This window comes from Gorilla gorilla, chromosome 2 (assembly GCF_029281585.2).
Source record: "Gorilla gorilla gorilla isolate KB3781 chromosome 2, NHGRI_mGorGor1-v2.1_pri, whole genome shotgun sequence".
Classification (NCBI taxonomy): Eukaryota; Metazoa; Chordata; class Mammalia; order Primates; family Hominidae; genus Gorilla; species Gorilla gorilla.
This window is the reverse complement of record NC_086017.1, coordinates 146613310-146628816: the sequence shown is the minus strand read 5'-3', so window position 1 is coordinate 146628816 and position 15507 is coordinate 146613310. Positions and strand designations below refer to the sequence as shown.

The 15507-nt window shown below is 38.5% G+C and overlaps 1 long non-coding RNA gene across 1 annotated transcript in view; it reads left to right on the top strand.

The window, feature by feature from the left end:
- Positions 1-3806: 3806 nt before the first annotated feature.
- The window catches only part of LOC129532415 (uncharacterized), an 88559-nt gene continuing 76858 nt past the window's right edge, over positions 3807-15507 (top strand). Inside the window, exon 1 of the long non-coding RNA XR_008678152.2 lies at positions 3807-3903. This is a non-coding gene — a long non-coding RNA (uncharacterized lncRNA). The remainder of the gene's footprint in view (positions 3904-15507) is intronic.

The window sequence follows — 15507 nt, the reverse complement described above, 5'->3', positions numbered from 1 at the left end:
TCTTTCCTTAGCTCATAGCCCTGGCCTATGGGGCTTATAGATTAGATAAGCATTATTGGGACTCATGCTTAGAACATTTTGGGAAATATATTCTGAATATAAATCAGCATTCAGAGAACATAGAGTTAACAACTGTTTTTAGTTCTTCTCATTTAATCAGTGAAAATATTTTTAAAGTTTCACATAGAACAAGATGGGTTTACTCACCAACTCACATGACAATTTCAGAAATGTCTTATTTTAATTTCTGATTCCTCCTCTGTGGGTAGAAGCTTTTAATCTGTTAGTATCCTCTGCACTCTGAGCATCCCTGTCAAATGGTTAATGATGTGAAAAAAGTACCTAAATGCACTAGGGTCTCTTGGCATTCAAATAAACACTTTCATGGAGAGTGAAGTCGCCCCACATGACCAGAGCCTGGCCTGTGTGGAATCTCATGGAGATTTTGCAGAGAGAGCATGGCCATGGCTGTGGATGGGTCTCCAGATGCTTCCTGCTGTGGCTGGTAATATTTTGCCTTCATGTTCTGGTTATCTACTGCTGTGGAAAACCCTACCAAAAATTTAGTGGCTTAAAACAATAACTGTTTTTATTATATCTCCTTTGGTGGGTCTGATAGGCAGGCAGGGCTTGGCTGGGTGACTCTCTGGCTCCCTGTAGCATGAGATGAGGTCATTCTGTGGTTCAGCTGCTGGATAGTTATTCTGAAGAGTCCAAGACCACTGACGTGTCTGATGTCTTGGAAGGATGGATGAAAGCTGGGATCAGCTGGGACTACCTAAAGGAGCAATTATCTGTGGCCTCTTTACCATGGTGGTCTCAGAATTATTAAACTTATTACATGGCAGTTGATTTACCCTGGAGTGAATGTTGCATGAGAACCAGATAGAGGCTTCATGGCCTTTACTGACTTTGTCTCGAAACTCAAGCAGCAACACTTTCATTTTATTCAGTCATTAACAAGTAGGTCATCAAGACAGCACAAATTCAAGGAGAGGGCAATTAGACTCCATCTCCTGATGCAGCATGGCAGGGTCAAGAACATGTGGGATGGGAGCTATTGGGGCCATCCTTGGGAAAAACAAGCTGCCACATTGCATATCCTAAAATTGGTCATCTTTGCCTGTTGGCTGCCATATTATACCCTACTAAAAGCCTTGATTGACAGCATTTTCTGATGAGTTAACTAAGTGAGACTGAGCTTCAGTTTAAGGTCTGGATTAATTTCAACCTGATCTTCATCCTTACCACTACTCCATATCATGAAATCCAAATTCTGGTTTGCAGTAGCCCCATCATGTTGTCAATCATCTTGAGAGTTGTCATAAACATCCTAAAATATTACCATTAATTAAGTGATAAATATTTACCATTTATGCCTTTGAGGATTTCAACATTGTTACAGCTGCAATTAGACAAGCTATGACAGGGTATCAGTCTCAACTCTTAAAGAAAAAAATATGAAAATCACAGATGTGTAACCTAAATACTTGAATAGATAGAACACAGAGGGATGATTTTTCAGGGGTTGGGGCAAGCATGCGGGCAGATTTCTCTAAATGCAACTGGTTAAACTTCTTAAATTGAATTTTTTCTTTGGCTAAGAATTGACATTTTTTTTTCCATTTTGCTAAACGATTTCTGTGCAGACTGTTGCCATTTTATTGTTTCTCTCCCACACGCAGAGATTAGGTTGTTCACGTTCGTGTTGATGAGCGTGAGCACCACTGTCGCTGGTTGACACTGCGCTGCTGTGTGCCCTGCTCCTGGGGGCGGTTAATAAATTGTATTTGATGATTTGATGACATAACCTTTAGATCTGAAATTGCAGTTTTACTGGACTGTCAGGAAAAGCTCCTTTTGTCATACGTCACCTGGATTTATCAGAAAACATATATTACTCTTCGGGTTTTTGAAGTCTTTTTGGTGTATTTAAATAATTCCTTGAGCAAATGTTCTAGGAATCAATTGAATTGTTTCTATTGTCTTGATTAAGATTTTTCTTTTTTAAAGTTGACATAAAGGTGCTTGATATCTTAAAGATGACTAGACTGAATGCTTAAATATCTGGTGCACTTAGGTGATCATTTGTCTTTTTTTGGTAAACATAAATCTTTTGTAAATTTTCTTTAAAAGTCTGCCAAATACAGTACTTCTCTAAAAATACTTGCAGGTTTTCATAATTAGATGTGCAGCTAAAAAGCATAAATTTGGTAGCATTCTGACATTTCTTTGTTCTTATTTCCCTCATGTCTTCTCAACTTTTACAAATGCCACTTGTTCAGGGGCAGGGTGGGTTTATGTAGGAATAACTTAGAAGGCTATTAGGGTGTCAATTTCCTGATTGGTCTGTCAGATGGGGAGGATAAACTAGTAGAAGTTTTTTATTTTTTATTTTTATTTTTTTAGAGATGGGGTCTCTCTCTATTGCCTAGGCTGGTCTTGAACGCCTGGGCTTAAACAGTCTTCCCACCTTGGCCTCTCAAAGTGGTAGGATTGCAGACATGAACCACCGCATCCAGCCTAGTAGAATATTTTTTAGGCCAGGCCAGTCATGAAACTGTAATTGGCACCAGGAATGCACTGTGAAGTGAGAGCCCTAAGGGAATGAGACATTCAGGTCCAGGGGGAAGGAACAGAAGGGCCTCAAGCTCAAAGGAACACATTGCTTCTTAATGACCCTGGATCCAGGGCTTCCAAAGGAAACGTCTTTCAGCTTGCCTTGTCAGATAAGACTGTGGTTCTCTTAAACACCAACAGCCACATATCAGTATGAAGTTTGTTTCCTAACTCATGGATTCTCTGAATCTTTTAATCGAGCATTTCTCCCCCTTTTCTGGTGATGGGAGAGTGTTGGAAAGCTCAAATCCACAATTTTTGGCTCATCTCAGTACAGTGTACAGGACTGTGTGTGCTGGATTCCAACCACATCTCATATCTTAAATTTCCTTTGCTGTGATTTCATTAATTATTTTCCTGCTGCTGCTGCTGCTGCTGCTGCTGCTGCTGCTGCTGCTGCTGCTGCTGCTGTGTGTGTGTGTGTGTGTGTGTGTGTGTAAGCACCCTCCAAATGACTCCAGCTATAAAAAAAAAAAGAAATCCTATGATCTTGTGAATGTTTATGTCTTTAATGCTGTTAAATAAGGAAGAAAAATGTAAGGGGCAGAATTAGGAAATGTAGGAACAGTAGAGTGAGCTCTAGGACAGAGGGAATAATTCCCAGGTAGGTGCAGAGCTGTAGAATGATGGAATTTCAGGCCTGGCAGGGCTAGGAGGCCAGGTGGTCAGCATGGTGGATATCCTAGGGGAGAGAGATTTACTATGCTGAGTGTTCACTGTGAAACTTGGTGGAAATAAATAATGCTATTCTCACTTTTTCTTATTTCTTTTTCCTTTCTAATAATACATAGGTAATCAGTCACTACTGCATAAATACTAGAAAATGCAGATAAGAAAAGGTAAAAAATACTATGATCCCATCACCTATTATTAGCACTTTGGGTAGAATCTTCTGTACTCTTTTACTAATTGTTTTCTTCCTGGGATTCTGTATTACCTTCTGCTTTTGGTTTGCTTATATTTCCACAGAATCTCTTTCCACCTCTTTATTTAATATTTACTTCACTATTTTTTATGTTTATTGTAATAAACACCCAAGAAATAAAAATGTAAACAGTATAAAAGGATATAAAATGAAAAAAGCTTTCTTCCCCACCTTCAATGCTAGTAACATTTCAAAGACTTTTTTAGTTCTTATTTCATAATGCTAATGTTTTTACATCTATTTGGGGAGGAGCCAAGATGGGGAGGAGGAGCTAAGATGGCCGAATAGGAACAGCTCCAGTCTACAGCTCCCAGCGTGAGCCATGCAGAAGATGGGTGATTTCTGCATTTCCATCTGAGGTACCGGGTTCATCTCACTAGGGAGTGCCAGACAGTGGGTACAGGGCAGTGGGTGCAGTGCACCGTGCGCGAGCCAAAGCAGGGCGAGGCATTGCCTCACTCGGGAAGCGCAAGGGGTCAGGGAGTTCTCTTTCCTGGTCAAGGAAAGGGGTGACAGACGGCACCTGGAAAATCGGGTCACTCTCACCCGAATACTGCGCTTTTCCGAGGGGCTTAGGAAACAGCGCACAAGGAGATTATATCCTGTACCTGGCTCGGAGGGTCCTACGCCCACGGAGTCTCGCTGATTGCTAGCACAGCAGTCTGAGATCAAACTGCAAGGCAGCAGCGAGGCTGGGGGAGGGGCGCCCACCATTGCCCAGGCTCGCTTAGGTAAACAAAGCAGCCGGGAAGCTCGAACTGGGTGGAGCCCACCACAGCTCAAGGAGGCCTGCCTGCCTCTGTAGGCTCCACCTCTGGGGGCAGGGCACAGACAAACAAAAAGACAGCAGTAACCTCTGCAGACTTAAATGTCCCTGTCTGACAGCTTTGAAGAGAGCAGTAGTTCTCCCAGCACGCAGCTGGAGATCTGAGAACGGGCAAACTGCCTCCTCAAGTGGGTCCCTGACCCCTGACCATTCTTTTCTTTAAGAATGTTGAATATCGGCCCCCACTCTCTTCTGGCTTGTAGAGTTTCTGCTGAGAGATCTGCTGTTAGTCTGATGGGCTTCCCTTTGTGGGTAACCCGACCTTTCTCTCTGGCTGCCCTTAACATTTTTTCCTTCATTTCAACTTTGGTGAATCTGACAATTATGTGTCTTGGAGTTGCTTTTCTCGAGGAGTATCTTTGTGGCTTTCTCTGTATTTCCTGAATCTGAATGTTAGCCTGCCTTGCTAGGTTGGGGAAGTTCTCCTGGATAATACCCTGCAGAGTGTTTTCCAACTTGGTTCCATTCTCCCCATCACTTTCAGGTACATCAATCAGACATAGATTTGGTCTTTTCACGTAGTCCCATATTTCTTGGAGGCTTTGTTCGTTTCTTTTTATTCTTTTTTCTCTAAACTTCCCTTCTTGCTTCATTTCATTCATTTCATCTTCCATCACTGATACCCTTTCTTCCAGTTGATCGCATCGGCTCCTGAAGCTTCTGCATTCTTCACGTAGTTCTCGAGCCTTGGCTTTCAGCTCTGTCAGCTCCTTTAAGCACTTCTCTGTATTGGTTATTCTAGTTATACAGTCGTCTAAATTTTTTTCAAAGTTTTCAACTTCTTTGCCTTTGGTTTGAATTTCCTCCTGTAGCTTGGAGTAGTTTGATCGTCTGAAGCCTTCTTCTCTCAATTCGTCAAAGTCATTCTCCATCCAGCTTTGTTCCGTTGCTGGTGAGGAACTGTGTTCCTTTGGTTTTTTGTCCTTGCGATAGTTTACTGAGAATGATCATTTCCAATTTCATCCATGTCCCTACAAAGGACATGAACTCATCATTTTTTATGGCTGCATAGTATTCCATGGTGTATATGTGCCACATTTTCTTAATCAAGTCTATCATTGTTGGACATTTGGGTTGGTTCCAAGTCTTTCCTATTGTGAATAGTGCCGCAATAAACATACACGTGCCTGTGTCTTTATAGCAGCATGATTTATAGTCCTTTGGGTATATACCCAGTAATGGGATGGCTGGGTCAAATGGTATTTCTAGTTCTAGATCCCTGAGGAATCGCCACACTGACTTCCACAATGGTTGAACTAGTTTACAGTCCCACCAACAGTGTAAAAGTGTTCCTGTTTCTCCACATCCTCTCCAGCACCAGTTGTTTCCTGACTTTTTCATGATTGCCATTCTAACTGGTGTGAGATGGTATCTCATCGTGGTTTTGATTTGCATTTCTCTGATGGCCAGTGATGATGAGCATTTTTTCATGTGTCTTTTGACTGCATAAATGTCTTCTTTTGAGAAGTGTCTGTTCATATTCTTTGCCCACTTTTTGATGGGGTTGTTTGTTTTTTTCTTGTAAATTTGTTTGAGTTCATTGTAGATTCTGGATATTAGCCCTTTGTCAGATGAGTAGGTTGCGAAAATTTTCTCCCATTTTGTGGGTTGCCTGTTCACTCTGATGGTAGTTTCTTTTGCTGTGCAGAAGCTCTTTAGTTTAATTAGATCCCATTTGTCAATTTTGTCTTTTGTTGCCATTGCTTTTGGTGTTTTAGACATGAAGTCCTTGCCCATGCCTATGTCCTGAATGGTAATGCCTAGGTTTTCTTCTAGGGTTTTTATGGTTTTAGGTCTAACATTTAAGTCTTTAATCCATCTTGAATTAATTTTTGTATAAGGTGTAAGGAAGGGATCCAGTTTCAGCTTTTTACATATGGCTAGCCAGTTTTCCCAGCACCATTTATTAAATAGGGAATCCTTTCCCCATAGCTTGTTTTTCTCAGGTTTGTCAAAGATCAGATAGTTGTAGATATGCGGCGTTATTTCTGAGGGCTCTGTTCTGTTCCATTGATCTATATCTCTGTTTTGGTACCAGTACCATGCTGTTTTGGTTACTGTAGCCTTGTAGTATAGTTTGAAGTCAGGTAGCATGATGCCTCCAGCTTTATTCTTTTGGCTTAGGATTGACTTGGCAATGCGGGCTCTTTTTTGGTTCCATATGAACTTTAAAGTAGTTTTTTCCAGTTCTGTGAAGAAAGTCATTGGTAGCTAGATGGGGATGGCATCGAATCTATAAATTACCTTGGGCAGTATGGCTATTTTCACAATATTGATTCTTCCTACCCATGAGCATGGAATGTTCTTCCATTTCTTTGTATCCTCTTTTATTTCATTGAGCAGCGTTTTGTAGTTCTCCTTGAATAGGTCCTTCACGTCCCTTGTAAGTTGGATTCCTAAGTATTTTATTCTCTTTGAAGCAATTGTGAATGGGAGTTCACTCATGATTTGGCTCTCTGTTTTTCTGTTATTGGTGTATAAGAATGCTTGTGATTTTTGTACATTGATTTTGTATCCTGAGACTTTGCTGAAGTTGCTTATCAGCTTAAGGAGATTTTGGGCTGAGACAATGGGGTTTTCTAAACATTCAATCATGTTGTCTGCAAACAGGGACAATTTGACTTCCTCTTTTCCTAATTGAATACCCTTTATTTCCTTCTCCTGCCTAATTGCCCTGGCCAGAACTTCCAACACTATGTTGAACAGGAGTGGTGAGAGAGGGCATCCCTGTCTTGTGCCAGTTTTCAAAGGGAATGCGTCCAGTTTTTGCCCTTTCAGTATGATATTGGCTGTGAGTTTGTCATAGATAGCTCTTATGATTTTGAGATACGTCCCATCAATACCGAATTTATTGAGAGTTTTTAGCAGGAAGGGTTGTTGAATTTTGTCAAAGGCCTTTTCTGCATCTATTGAGACAATCATGTGGTTTTTGTCTTTGGTTCTGTTTATATGCTGGATTACATTTATTGATTTGCATATGTTGAACCAGCCTTGAATCCCAGGAATGAAGCCCACTTGATCATGGTGAATAAGCTTTTTGATGTGCAGCTGGATTCGGTTTGCCAGTATTTTATTGAGGATTTTTGCATCAATGTTCATCAGGGATATTGGTCTAAAATTCCCTTTTTTTGTTGTGTCTCTGCCAGGCTTTGGTATCAGGATGATGCTGGCCTCATAAAACGAGTTAGGGAGGATTCCCTCTTTTTCTATTGATTGGAATAGTTTCAGAAGGAATGGTACCAGTTCCTCCTTGTACCTCTGGTAGAATTCAGCTGTGAATCCATCTGGTCCTGGACTCTTTTTGGTTGGTGAGCTATTGATTATTGCCACAATTTCAGATCCTGTTATTGGTCTATTCAGAGATTCAACTTCTTCCTGGTTTAGTCTTGGGAGGGTGTATGTGTCGAGGAATTTATCCATTTCTTCTAGATTTTCTAGTTTATTGGCATAGAGGTGTTTATAGTATTCTCTGATGGTAATTTGTATTTCTGTGGGATTGGGGGTGATATCCCCTTTATCATGGAATACTATGCAGCCATAAAAAATGATGAGTTCATGTCCTTTGTAGGGACATGGATGAAATTGGAAATCATCATTCTCAGTAAACTATCGCAAGGACAAAAAACCAAACACCGCATGTTCTCACTCATAGATGGGAATTGAACAATGAGAACACATGGACACAAGAAGGGGAACATCACACTCCGGGGACTGTTGTGGGGTGGGGGGAGGGGGGAAGGATAGCATTAGGAGATATACCTAATGCTAAATGACTAGTTAATGGGTGCAGCACACCAGCATGGCACATGTATACATATGTAACTAACCTGCACATTGTGCACATGTACCCTAAAACTTAAAGTATAATAATAAAAAAAATTGCCCATTATGAAAAATAATAAACTTCACTCACTTTTTGGATATAAATGTAAGGAGTACAAATGCAGTTTTGTTACATGCATATACTGTATAGTGCTGAAGTCTGGGCTCGTAGTGTAACCATCACCCAAATAGTGTACATTGTACCCCTAAGGTAATTTTGCATCCCTCACTCTTCTTTCACCCCCTCACCATTTCGAGTCTCTGATGTCTATTATTCCATACCATATGCCTATGTGTGCACATTTTTCAGCTCCCACTTATAAGACAGAACATGAGGTATTTGACTTCCTGTTTCTGAGTTATTTCACTTTAGATAATGACCTCCAGTTCCATACATGTTGCTGCAAAAGACATAATTTCATTCTTTTTCATGGCTGAGTAGTATTCTATGGTATGTATCTACCACATTTGATCGTGTGTTGATGGACATAGGTTGGTTCCATATCTTTGTATTGTGAATAGTGCTGTGATAAACATCTAAGTGCAGGTATCTTTTTGATATAATAATTTCTTTTCCTTTGGGTATATACCCAGTAGTGGAATTGCTGGATAGAATGAAAATTATATTTTTAGTTATTTGAGAATTCTCCATACTGTTTTCCATAGAGGTTGTACCAATTTCCATTCCCAATCAACAGGGTATAAGAGTTCCCTTTTCTCTGTATCCTCACCAACATCTGTTATTTTTTGACATTTTAATACTGGCCATTGTGACTGATAGAAGATAATATCTCATTGTGGCTTTAATTTGCATTTCTCTGATGATTAGTGATGTTGAGCATTTTTTCATATGCTTGTTGGCCATTTGTATGTCTTCTTTAAAAAATGTCTTTTCATGTTCTTTGCCCACTTTTTAATGGGATTATTTGTGTTTTGCTGTTGTTGTTGAACTGAGTACCTTGTAGGTTCTGATTAGTTCCTTGTTATATGAATAGTTTGCAAGTATTTTTCCCACTTTGCATGTTGTTTGTTCATGCTGTTGATTATTTCTTTTGCTTTTTAGTTTAATTAAATCCCATCTGTCTATTTTAGCTTTTGTTGTATTTGCTTCTGAGGTCTTAGTCATAAATTCTTTGCCTAGCAAAGTCCAGAAAAAATTTTCCTAGGTTTTCTTCTAGGATTCCTGTAGTTTCAAGTCTTATATTTAAGTGTTTAATCCATCTTGAGTTAATTTTTGTATATGATGGGACATAAGGGGTCCAGTTCCATTCTTCTGCATATGGCAGTAAAAATTTCCCAGTTCCATTTATTGATTAGGTTGTCCCTTCCCCAGCGTATGTTTTGTTGGCTTTGCAAAGATCAGTTGGCTTTAAGTGTGTGGTTTTATTTCTGGGTTCTCTATTCTTTTCCATTGATTTATGTGTCTATGTTAGTACTAGTGCCATGCTATTTTGGTTAGTATAGCCTTGCAGTACAATTAAGTCAGGTAATGTGATGGCTCCCAGTTTTTTCTTTTTGCTTAGCATTGCTTTGGTGATTCAGGCTCTTTTTGAGATCTGTGTAAACTTCAGGATTGTTTTTCCTAATTCTGTGAAAAATGATGTTGGTATTTTGACGGGGATTACATTGACCTTGTAGATTGCTTTGGACTGTATGGTCAGTTTAATAATATTGATTCTTCTGATCCATGAGCATGGGATGCTTTTCCATTTTCTTTCATTTGTGTTTTTCATTTGTGTTTTCCAGTTTCTTTCATTTGTGTTTTGTAGTTTTCCTTGCAGAGATCTTTGAATTTCTTGGTTAAATACATTCCTAGGTATCTTTACAATAGCTATTGTAAATGGGATTGACTTCCTGATTTGGTCCTCAGCTTGATCATTATTGGGTTATAGAAATGTTACTAATTTTTGTACATTGATTTTGTATCCTGAAAATTTGCTGAATTTATTTATCAAATCTAGGAATATTTTGAAGGATTTTTTAGGGTCTTCTAGGCATAAGGTTATAACACCAATGAACAGAGATAATTTAACTTTCTCTTTTTAAATTTCTATTCCTTGCCTGATTGCTCTGGCTAGGACTTCCAGTACTATGTTGAATAGTAGGGGTGAACATGGGCATCCTGTCTTGTTCCGGTTCTTAGGGCGAATGCTATCAACTTTTTCCTGTTTAGTATGATGTTGGCTGTGGGTTTGTCATATATGGATTTTATTATTTTGAGGTATGTTCCTTCTAGGCCTAGGTTATTGAAGGTTGTTTTTTAAAATTATGAAGGGATGCTGAATTTTATTGAATTCTTTTGTTCTGCCCCTGTTGAGATAATTATATGGTTTTGTTTTTAATTCCGTTTATGTGGTGAGTCACATTTATTGATTTGTATATGTTGAATCATCCTCATACTCCTGGTATAAAACCCACTTGATTGTGTGTTTTTTTTAATTGATGTGCTGTTTGATTGTGTTTGCTAGTATTTTGTTGATAATTTTTGCATCTAAATTCATCAGGTATATTGGTCTGCAGTTTTCTTTTCTTGTGTCCTTGTCTGACTTTGTTATCAAGGTGATACAGGATTTGTAGAATGTGTTAAAGGGTTTCCCTTCTGCTCTGTTTTTTGGAAGAGCTTCAGAAGGATTGGTACTAGCTCTTCTTCGTACGTTTGGTAGAAGTCACCTGTGAGTTCATTTGGTCCAAGGCTTTTTTATTAGGAGATTTTTTATTACTGATTGAATCTCACTACTTGTTATTGGTCAGTTCAGCATTTCTCTTTCTTCCTGGTTCAATCTTGAAAGGTTGTATATTTCCAGGAATATATCCATTTCCTCTAGGTGTTCTAGTTTCTGAGCTTATAGTTATTTATATTAGTCTTCGATGATCTTTTGTATTTCTGTGGTATCAGCAGTAATGTCTCCTATTTCACTTCTGATTATGTTTGTTTGCATCATCTCTCTTCTTTTCTTGGTTAGTTCAGCTAGTGATCTCTCAATTTTGTTTATCTTCTCAAAGAATAAAATTTTTGTTTTGTTGATTCTTTGTATTGTTCTTTTGTTCTCAATTTCGTTTAGTTCTCTGATCTTTGTTTTTCTTTTCTTCTGCTAGCTTTGTGCTTGGTTTATTTTTGTTTTTCTAGTTCTTGAGGTGCAACATCAGGTTGTTAATTGTGGTCTTTCTAGACTTTTGATGTAGGCATTTAATATTATAAACTTCCATTTTAGCACTGCTTTTGCTGTATCCCAGAGGTTTTGGTATGTTGTGTTTCCATTTTCATTCATTTCAAAAAAATTTTAAATTTTGGTCTTAATTTCATTGTTGACCCAAAGATTGCTCAGGAGTATGTTGTTTAATTTCTGTGTATTTGTATAGTTTCAAGAGTTCCTCCTGGAATTTATTTCTAGTTTTATTCTGCTATAGTCTGAGAAGATAATTCATTTAATTTTCATTTTAAAAAATTATTGAGACTTGTTTTGTGGCCTAACATATGGTCTATATTGGAGAATGTGCCATGTGCTGATGAGAAGAATATATATTCTGCAGTTGTTGGGTAGAATGTTCTGTAAATGTCTGTTAGGTCCACTTGGTCTAAAGGCCAATTTATGTTCAGTGTTTCTTTGTTGATTTTCTGTCTTGATGATCTGTTTAGTGCTGTGAGTAAGATGGTATTGAAGTCCTCTACTATTATTGTATTGCTGTCTATTCTTTCTTTAGATCTAGTAATATTCGTTTTATGAATCTAAGTGCTCTGGTGTTTGATGCTTATATGTAGAGATTGTTATGTATTTTTGTTGAATTGACCCCTTTATTATTACCTAATGGCTTTCTTTGTCTTTGTTTTTTACTGTCATTGATTAAAAGTCTGTTTCGTTTTATATAAATATAGCTACTCTAGTTTCCTTGCATATTCTTTGCTTTTTTTTCTTTATCTGTTTGTCTTTACAGTTTGGTGACATTCTGTCATATTGCCATTTGATATTTTTCTCTTCTTCCTTTCCATGGTTGCTTTATAAGATCTCTGAGTTTTATACTTTTGAGTGTTTTTATGATGGTGAGTATCAACTATTTGTTTCTATGTTTAGAACTGCTTTGAGCATTTCTTGTAAGTCAGGTCTGAAGGTGCCCAGTTTCCTCAGTGTTTGCTCATCTGGGAAAGGCTATATTTCCTTCCTTTATAAAGCTTATTCTAGAAGGATATAAGATTTGTAATTGACAGTTTTTTGTTTAATTTAAACATTTTGAAAATAGAATTCCAATATCTTCTGGCTTGTAAGATTTCTCCCAAGAAGTCTACTGTTAATCTGATGGAGTTTCCTTTATAGGTGACTAGATGCTTTTCTCTTGCTGATTTTATTGTTTTTTTTTTTTCTTAATGTTGATTTTGGAGAGTCTGATGACTATAAGTCATGGTGAGATCCTTCTTGCAGTGTATTTTCCTTGTGTTTGCTGAACTTCTTTCTGGATGTCTATATCTGTTGCTAGACTAGGGTTGTTTTCCTCAATTATTTCCTTTAGTAGGTTTTACAAATATTTTGCTTTTTCTTCTCTCTCAGGAATACCTGTGGGTCATAAGTTTTGTCATTTTATGTAATCCCATACTTCTCAAAGGCTTTGTTCATTCTGTTTCAATCTTTTTTTTCTTTATTTTCATCTGACTGAATTAATTCAAAGACCTATCTTCCAAGTTCTGAGATTCTTTCTTCTGCTTGGTATAGCCTATTGTTGAAGCTTTGAATTGTATTTTGTAACTCCTTTTTTTATTTCCAGAAGTTGTTTGTTTGTTTTGTTTTGTTTTACAAACATATCTATCTCATTGATAAATTTCTCATTCTTATGCTGAATAGATGTTCTGATTTATTTGTATTGGTTATCAGGTTTCTCTTGTATCTCACTGAACTTTTTTAAAATCAGTATTTTGAATTTTTTTTTATTCTGGGATTTCCAAGATTTCTTTTTGGTTAGGATTACTTGCTAGAAAACTACTGTGTGTGTGTGTTTTTTTTTTTTTTGAGTGTGATAGCATGTTTTTTTTTTCATACTTCCAGTATTATTACACTGATTTCTTCACATCTGGGCTAACATTCACTTCTTGTTTATTAATTTAATTTCTTTGGGGTGGGACATTTTATTGAGGATGTGTCTATGATGTATGTTGAGTAGGGTTGTTTGGCTTTGCTTCTGGGTACATTCAGTGGTGTAGACACTGTATGATTTCCTTGGCTATAAATAACATTAAGGTGGTAGCCTTCTCAAATTCCAATTGTAGTAGCAATGTATCAGGTGGGTGAGCAGGCTCAAAGACCCCTTAGAAGTGAGAGTGATGTGGGCAATGATGGAACAGAGGTAGCACAAAGCTTGTCTCTTTCTTGAGTGCTGTGCAGTAGTGTCAGCAGATGGATTGTGCAGGTTGAACTTTCAGCTAGTAGGTAGCACTTGCAGGTGAGAGCCAGCTGTGGAGATTGTAGTAGGGTTTATGCTTGACCTTTTTTAACCAGAAGTGCTCAAGTGTCCCAGGCAATGTGCTGGGCTGTGGAACTCCCAGCACTCCTGGTCCAATACTCTGCCTCTCAGGCAGGGGTGGGAGTATAGGCAATGCTGGGGAGGTCTGGGGCAGAAAAGCCTACATGTGGGCCCCCCATCAGTGGGCACAAGTGCAAGTCCCAGTGGAGGTCAGAAGGCAGTTCTCAGGCTCCTGGAACAATGCTCCAGGGAGAAGAAGAGCAATTGCTGCTATGCTAAATGGCTATCACTGGGAAAGCTGGGTGGCTTGGGCTCCATGGCCTAGTAGGTAGTAGTGGGATCCACCTCACTCTCATGCTCCTGACCTGGTGAGTATCCCTCCTGTGGCCTGTCACTGGCAGCAAGCTTGAGCAGCCAGCCAAGTCACAAGCAGTTTGTCTTCAGACTGAGAAACTCCCCAGGCCACAAAACTCCCTGCCCAGGACAAACCATGGCTCCTAGGCCAAACTCCTCCTGGTCTGGTCCTGCAAAAGGGTGGCACCCAACTCCTACACCAGCAGCTGGAGCCCAAATCACACTTGCTTCTCATTTCTGGCCATGAAGACTCTTCCTCCTCTGGGAACAAGAGTGCAAATCGGATCTCCAAACCAGTGACTGCCTCCTGTGCTGGCTGCAGGTTCCCCAACATCCCACTATGAGTTAGGATCAGGAATGGCCTCCTTCATACATGGAGCACTTCCCACTACCGTTCCTTCTCACAGTCTCCTAACTGCTCCCCAAGTCAGATTCAGGGCTTAGTAGGGTCAAGGAACTCCCCTGTGGCCTGGATTATCTGGCGCTCCAGCAGTAATGTGAAATTTTGGTTGCTTTTTATCCCCTTCCAATTTACATTTTTTGTTTGTCCTAAGTTTAGTTCTATCTGCTACTTTTAAAAGTATCAGAGAATAATAACTCTCTAAACAATATAACTCTATGTTTATTACTTGATTTCTCTATTTAGACAGCATCTTGACTCTTGACTATATAACAAGGCAATTAATAGCCCTTCTTTTTTTTCCATCTCTTCTTCCCTTCAGTTCTCAACTTCTGTTGTATGTGCCATTATTTTTACATTTTTAGGTTTATGACATAGGCACAGTTAAGCCTTACACATTTTGTTTAGATTTATTCCAAAATTCAAATATCCAAAATTTATGGAATTTTCTAGATAGCCAGTGAAGTAACCTGTAAATGGGAATTGTTTTATTTCCTCTTTTCCAGCCGGTATATATTTTATTTTTTTCTTGACTCATTGCACTGGGTAGGACTTTTTGTACAATGTTAAGTAGAGGTGGTGAGACTGTATATCTTTGCTTTTTTCCCAAGTTAGAGAGAAAGCATTCAGTCTTTATGTAACATTAAGTCTGATGTTAACTTTATGCTTTTTATAGCTGTCTTTTATCAGGTTAAAGAAGTTATATATTTCTAGTTTGGTGAGAACTTTTAGCAGGAATGGATATCAAATTTTGCCAAATGCCTTTTTTCATTTACTGACATAAGAGATATTGATCTGTAGTTTTTATTTTCCCTTTTTTGGAATGTCTTTGTCCAGTTTCTGTATCTGAATGTTTATTACTTTGATCAATTCAGATATTTCTTTATATCCATGTATTGCTTGTTCTCTACTCTTTCCATTTTCTTCTTCTGGAGCTCTTATCAGATGTATGTTAGACCCTTTGGTCTATTCCCCATATTCCTATTTCTCTTTCATGTTTTCCATCTGCAGTAATTTGCTAGGGTTAACAAAACCACAGATGGTGTAGCTTAAACAACAGGATTTTATTTTCTTACAGTTCTGGAGACTAGAAGTTCAAGATCAAGGCATTGG